Below are 8,373 nucleotides of genomic sequence, written 5' to 3' on the forward strand. Positions count from 1 at the left end.
GCTATTAATGTCGTGAGCTACTAATGTCGTGATAAGGCCCAAAGACTCTTCTGAGGATTTTCCTCTCAAAACATCTAAGTTTTCTTTCAGTTTCTTTGGTTAGGGTCCATGTCTCACACCCATACATGATTATCGGTCTAATCACAGTTTTATATATTCTAATTTTTGATGCTCGTGTTAGGCTTTTAGATTTAATAGTATTGTGGAGACTGTACATACATCTGTTTGCTGCCTGAATTCTTTCTTTAATCTCTTCCGCAATTTCGTTATCTGCAGTGAATATTGCTCCGAGATATTTAAAACTCTTCACTTTTTCAAAGTTATATGGGTCTATTGTAACATTTTGCCTTATTCTATCTCGTCCCTTTTGTCTGTTGAGGTACATGTATTTGGTTTTATCTTCGTTTACCCTTAAACTAGTTTTGTTTGCCTCTTCCTCCAATTAATTAAAAGTCTACTTCACATTAATGACTGTGTTTCCTACAATGTCGATGTCATCTGCGTATGCTAATAGTAATTTTGGTCCACTTACTGTCAGTAATTTTGTTTTAAGTTGTGCTGCTCTTACTACTTTCTCCAGGATGATATTAAAGAGGAGAGGTGACAACGCATCTCCTTGTTTCAGACAACTGCTTATTTTGAAAGATTCTGAGAGTTTGTTACCTATTCGTACTCTGAATCTACAGCTATTCACACATAACATAACAAGCTGGATAAGTTTTTTTGGAACTAAAAGTTCTGCCATTGCATTCCACATCTGATTCCTTTTAATGCTGTCGTACGCTTGCCGGAAATGTATGAAGAGATTTTGGATAGTTCTATTGAATTCCCATCCTTTTTCAAGCAGCTGTCTTAGAGTAAAGATCTGATCTATGGTCGATCTATGTTTTCTAAAGCTGGCTTGGTATTCCTCCATGAAATTTTCTACAAACGATGTCAGCCTACTTAATAGGATGTTCGATAAGATTTTATATGCCGTATTAAGTAGATATATGCCTTTATAATTAGAGCACTTGGTTTTGTCTCCTTTATATGGATGGGGATTATTACACTTTCGTGCCATTTTGTTGGTATTTCTCTTCGTTCCATATAAGTGTTATTAGTTTGTGTATTTGTCTATATAGAGTTTTCTCTCCATACTTAAGGAATTCAGCCAGAATATTGTCAGAGCCTGGAGCTTTTCCGTTCTTTAATTTGTTAATTGCTTGCAATGTTTTATCTATTTTGGGGTCCTCTACCGGTAGGTCCACCCCAAAATATATATTTTCTCCATGTCCTCTTGATGTATGTTTAGTAAAGTCTTGAAATATTCTTGCCATGTTTGGAGCAGTTCTTTTTTATTTACTATTAATTTATCATTTTTTCTGAGTACAGACACGCATCTAGGTCTAAAGCCTTTCTTTCCGTTTGACACTGATTTGTAAAATGCTCGACTATTTGACTGTTGCCTATTACTTTCCATTTCTTTATATTTCTATTGTTCGTACTTCCTTTTTTTCTGTCTAATTAATTTTCTTGTTTCTCGGCGTGAAGTTGCATAGTTTTCTTTACTTTTTGCTGTTCTTTGTTGCAGCATAATGTTTCGCTTTATCTGTCTGTCGTGTAGTTTTTCTTGACATTCTCTATCCAACTATTACCTTGTTCTCTTCCTGCTTTTTCCTATTATTAGTTCTACTAACTCCGTACTTGATTTTTCCATTTGTTGCCACAGCCTTTCGACATCATTGTTTTGGTATACTGTATTTAGATGCTGTTTAATTTCTTGTTTATAATTTTTTCGGATTTCCCCATTTTGCATTTTATCGATGTTCCACTGTACCAATGCTTTGTTGGCCTTAGGTTTCTCTGAAGATATTCTCAACCTGATTTTTGCTCTTACTAGCTGATGGTCTGTATCTCCATCTGCTCCCCTGAGGCTTCTTACATCCAGCACATTACTTTCATATCTAGCATCGATAATTACGTGGGCAATTTGGTTCTGCGTGGAGTGGTCATTAGAGACTCAAGTCTACGAGCCTTAGTCCATTGTCGTTTGAAATATCGTGGAGGCTGTGTTGTCCTGTTGTCGGTCTTAGGTTAGGTTCTTTGCAAATTTTTGCGATGACGTATTGATGATGAGGTATTCTTCTCGTACTACGAAACCTGTGCCAAATTCGTGTTTTCCTGTATATTATATAACCTCATAACAAAAATAAATGAAAAATAAGAAATGTATACAAATATACGTTGCAGTCCAATAATATTAAAGATTAATCACTTTTTATTATTCCCAGATCGCACTATAGTTACATATTCCCGTGTGTGGTCAACACATCCAGAAATGATAGTGAGTTGTAGTTTTATTTTTCCATGGTGACTTTGATTGATTCTTCTTTACAGTTAATGTCTATCAAAAATTTGTTTAGTATTTCTGGTCCATGAGACCAAATGAACCTCACGGTTTATTTATTATTTTTATCTATTTATCATAACTATTTATTATTTTTGTCAATAAATACGAGGAGTGTTTTTTAAGTAAGGACCGTTTTGGAATTAAAAAAAGACGTGCAAAGATATGGCAATAATTTTATTTTTACATGAAAGCCTGTACCTTAATCTACTTTTCTACATAATTTTCGTGAATATTGAGGCACTTGTCATAACGTGGCACCAGTTTTTGAATACCCTCCTGATAAAATTCTGCCGCCTGACTTGTTAACCAATACATCACAAATGTTTTGACGTCGTTATCGTCTTGAAGACGCTGACCGCCCAGGTGTTTCTTCAAGTGCTGGAACAAATGGTAGTCGCTGGGCGCCAGATCAGGGCTGTATGGAGGATGATCTAGAGTTTCCCAATTAAATGATTGGATGAGATCTTTGGTCTGATTAGCCACATGTGGACGGGCATTGTCATGCAGCAAAACGATACCCTTACTCAACTTGCCACGTCCAACCTGCGGCGGCGGAATCGCAAAACGGTACTTACTTAAAAAACATGCCTCGTATGTATTACTTTTCCGATATAATACGTCTCTGCGTAAAATTTTTTTGTGATTTAAGGAAGAGGAAGAATGAAAGTAACAATGGTTAGATTGTAAAGCTTCATATATTCACACACATTTGTTTACGAAAAATCAATACCGTTACCACGTGTTATTTTTGAAGGGTGAAATTATAAAACGAGCAAGTTATACAATAATGTCACGTTGCCGCAATTTAAATGTAAATAAGACTTGACAGGATTGTAATCAAGTCACTGTAACTCGATTATTCAAATAGAGAAAGTTTTCAGGTCAGAAAATCACCCGAAATCCTTATAGTACATTAAAGAAGAGAATTTTAGGGTTGTTGCAATATTTAATGTTAAAAATATAACATGTTTTTTAAAAACAATATTTTAAAACTTAAACAGAAGTAAAAAACTTGAAAATTTGTATATTGGTATAAAATCATTTAATTTAAAACTTGTTAAAAGTGTCGTCCAAAATTTGTAGATAGGTACATAACGATTTCAATCTAGCTCAGATCATCCTCATTTTTTTTTGGTACTTGTAGCTAACACTAAAATTGCAGGGGCGGCATCAATATATGGTTTTACATATTTAAATTTAAATTATATTGGGAGCCTAGGTCGATGACCCGGTGCTGTGTTTCTCCCTTTAATGGTGGTCAAAAGTTCTCTTTCGTCGCATTTTGTGCAACACCATTTTGTTTGTAATAACACGGGGCGGCATATGTTAGGCACCAAATTTGCAATAAGAAAAAATGCCCATTTACTGCAACGTTTTGCAACGGAGAGACCCGTCCGACGAAGCACGTCAAGCTGCCGCGAAGATTTTTAAATTCTTCTTTAATTCTAGTTCGGAGGTACTTCAATTGTACAGAAAGAAATCATAGAGTGTCAAGTCACATGACTGTGTGGTTCACACAACGATTCTGCGTCTGCCTATCCATTATTCAAAATGAATATTAAGGTACTTTCGCTCACATGACGTGTTTTCATTCTAAAAATGCATCTACTCAAAAATCAAATGCTGTCATGACACCCACACAACTGTCTGAAGCACAAACATGCTTCGTTTCAACCGGACTTAAGTCGATTTTTCGAAAGCGTTGTCTGACTCATGCCGACCCTATATAATCGGTCCATGGTATTTTAAAACACAAAGTCACAAAGATCAAAAGGAAAATCCGCGACGCTAAAAAACAATGTTAACAAGACAAATGTAAGGAGATTGAAAACTTGGAAGCCAAATACGATTCGTTCTATCTTCACAAGAAAGTTAAAGAAATAATCAACAATAGAAAGCAGATAGTACTTATAGACCAACAAGGGAACATGATAATGGAAACAGAGGAGAAACTAACACATTGGCAGACATACATAGAAGAACTGTTTGACGATCAAAGGCAGCCTCCTTGTGATCATTTTCCAGAGGAGACAGGTCCAGAAATAAGCAAAGAAGAAGTAATGCAAGCAGTCAAGTCATCAAACAATAGGAAAGCTCCAGGACCAGACGAACTACCAGCGGATATACTAAAGTTGATAGATGAAGATTGAATCCACTTGTTAGTAGACTTATTTAACAAGATTTATGAAAACAGTATAATTCCTGAAGAATGGCTAAGATCAACGTTTGTCCCTCTACCCAAGAAGGCACATGTTAAGCAGTGCAGTGATCATCGCATGATCAGCCTGATGAGCCACACCTTAAAAATATTTCTTAAAATATTTCACAATAGAATTTACAGAAAATTGGAAGAAGATATCGGAGAAACTCAGTTTGGATTCCGGGAAGGATATGGAACTCGTGAAGCATTATTTGCCTTTAACATCTTGACACAGAGGTGTTTGGATATGAATCAAGATGTATTTGCTTGTTTCATTGATTACAACAAGGCGTTTGATAACGTCAAGCATGACCAACTTTTAGAGATCTTGGAAGCTAAACAGTTAGACACTCGCGATATAAGAATAATATCTACTTTGTATTATAATCAGAAAGCAGTCGCACGCCGATAGCACAACAAATGAAATTCAAATTAAAAAAGGAGTTAGACAAGGATGTGTGCTGTCACCATTTCTGTTTAATCTCAATTCGGAAGAAATTATGAAGAAAGCATTGGAGGAAGAAGAGATTGGGATAAAAGTTAACGGCCAACCAATTAATAATATTAGATACGCAGATGATACGGTTTTAATGGCGGAGACAGTAGTAGACCTGCAAGCCAATTTAAACAAGGTAGTCACAGCTAGTGAAGAGAAAGGGTTAACAATGAATGTCAAGAAGACGAAATTCATGATTATTTCAAAAAAAACAAAGATTAAATGCAAACCTGTACATTCACAATAACGAAATCGAACGGGTGCACAAATATAAATATTTGGGAACAAGCGTTAATAACAACAATGACAAAGAAGAAATAAAAACTAAAATTGGAAAGGCTCGAGTTGCTTTTGTTAATATGAAGGACATTCTAGGAAGACATGACATTAACTTAAACCTGAAAATGAGATTGGTTAGATGCTACATCTTCTCGATACTGCTGTACGGAGTAGAGACTTGGACTTTAAACAAGAGCAATATTGATTAACTAGAGGCCTTCGAAATGTGAATATACAGAAGAATTTTGAAAATATCTTGGACAGACAAAGTAACAAATAGTAAAGTTCTTCGAAGAATGAACAAAGAACGGGAGCTGTTTATCACCATCAAGAGAAGAAAGTTGGAATATTTTGGTCATGTTATGAGAGGGAAAAAGTACTGATTGCTTCAGTTAATTATCCAAAGAAAGATTCAGGGCAAACGAAGCGTGGGGAGACGACGTATATCTTGGCTGCGCAATTTAAGAGACTGGTCCAGTGCACATCTAACCGATTATTTAGAGCAACAGCTTCAAAGATACGAATAGCAATGATGATTGCCAAACTCGGTAGTGGAGAGGGCACTTGAAGAAGAAGAAGGTATTTTCAAAATTCTTCTAGAGCAACATCTCAAAAGTTTCTAGCTTTCTCATGAACTGAACATCAACCGTCCAAGCTTCGGTACCATAGAGAAGAATAAAGTGGATATAAAATTTTACCATCCAATATTAAATTTGCAGATTGAGTTTTTGGTTACTCTGAAATTTCCTTATCTTCAAAAAGGCTGACCTTGATTGCTCTATGCTTGATCGAATATCTGATTTCGGAAAAAAGCATCGTAATAAATAATAAATTTAAAATTTTTTTTGATGCCCTAATCTGAATTAATCCTATTCAGCTATATTTTTTTCTCGGATATACCACTTTTAATAATTTCATGAGTATGTCCCATACATTTTTCCAAATTTCTATTTTACATTGGTTTGGTGTCACTTTCCATATATTTATAACAGCACTATTAGTAGGTTTATCTCTACCAATATACTTATAATAAGGCTTACAGTTTGCCCAAATTAATTCAATAGCGTTGAATAAGCAGTGATAACGAGGTAGCCTTAATACTTCATGACCTCTTACTAGCTCATCGATTATATACACATTTTCTTTTCTGTTCATTTATGAAATTTGTAAAAACTCAGGTTTGGGAGTCTTGCTTAACACGTTCAGCCCCGGTTATATATTTTTTTTTCTTGTCCATTGGTCAGCATTTTATTTTTTGTAAATAAGACGGGAGTCGTGGATGCCTTTCCGCATTTCTGATTCATTTAAAAAAAATATTTAACAATCGAGTTATTGCACAACTTTTTGAGGCATCACATTGATGCCTCGCTGTCCGAAAACTATAAATTTGTTTGTTTGGACAGCGTGGCATTTACGTGATGCCTCAAACTTCTTCATTATTTTATGAAGAAACGGAAGTATCTGACGTTATATTCTGAGTCATTCTTTGTTCGGTGCTCTTTGCGTACGGTTATTGTATGAGTGTACTATAAAATATTAGATTACACGAATTTTTTCGATGGATTCCTATGAAAAAGAACAGAAAAGACTTGTAAGTTTATACGAAGAGCTTATGTCAGATGAAGACGTAGGAGTGGACGACCCTTATGCAAATTCTGTATCATTAGATGATTATATACCCAGTGACACAGAAACCTCGGAGTTTTCCTTAGAAATTCCTAGGAAACTGAGAAAATTACATGGCATCAGTGAAGTACCGGACTAACGCAATCTTGCAGTGCCAGGGCCTAGCGGTATACCAAAAATTGCGTTACGGGCCGTTGAAAATGAGGTAAGTTTTACTAAATTTTTATGTTCATTCTGGAAAGTCATACCTAATTTCTGTTTAGGATGACCTGATACAACAGACAATAGAAACTGTAATTTCTGCATTTGCTGTTGTCGCAGAAGAAGATAAAGGGGAGAGTTCAGATTTATTATGGAACGAAGTTGACACTTCCAAGTTGAAAAATTTTCTGCAGATTATTCAGAATGCTGGGGTAAGACTGGAATATTACAACAATTTTACAAAAACTCCGTATTTTTTTTTTTACAAACTATTTGTGACTGATGACTTGATCGATTATATACGCAGATCAACAGATAAATGGCCAACCTATTGTAGCCAAATCTAAATGTAAACGTTGGATACCAATTACAAGAAAAGAAATAGAAATATTCTTTGGGGTAAATATATAGCTCTCAATACGTCGGCCTGAAAATGAATATAAAAAAAAAAAACAAAAATAATGACAAACACAGATGACCCCAGACGTATAACTATAAATGGCAGTGAGATAGAACAAATCCAGGAATACATCTACCTAGGGCAAATCCTGAGACTTGACAAAGAGAACCAAAGTGCGGAAATTACTAGAAGAGCAAGACTAGCATGGGCATGCTTTGGAAAACTTAGTTGGATACTTAGGAACCGCAAAATACCCAAATACTTGAGGAGCAAAGTGTTCAACCAATGCATCCTTCCTATCATGACATATGGATGTCAAACCTGGACCTTAACCAAGGCAAACATGAATAAACTAGCCACAACAGAAAGAACAGTGGAAAGAGCAATGTTAGGTATACGACTGTCAGATAAAAAGAGGAACGACTGGGTAAGATCCAAAACAAAAGTCGAGGACATAGCAATAAAAATTGCCAAACTTAAATGGAGCTTCGCGGGCCACACTGCTAGATAAAAAGACCAACGTTGGAATACTACAATACAACATTGGAGACTTTACGAAAGTAAACGACCAAGAGGAAGACCACAGATGAGATGGATTGATGATATTAAAAGAATAGCCGGAACAAATTGGAAATACGTTGCTCAGGATAGAGACCAATGGAAGGAGTTGGGAGAGGCCTATGTCCAAACATGGACGACAGAAGGCTAAGAAGAACAATAAAACTATATGGATGGAATTGCTAAAAGCACCACTATTACGCGACTATTGGAACAGAAAT

Source organism: Diabrotica undecimpunctata, chromosome 8, assembly GCF_040954645.1.
Source record: "Diabrotica undecimpunctata isolate CICGRU chromosome 8, icDiaUnde3, whole genome shotgun sequence".
NCBI classification, from domain to species: domain Eukaryota; kingdom Metazoa; phylum Arthropoda; class Insecta; order Coleoptera; family Chrysomelidae; genus Diabrotica; species Diabrotica undecimpunctata.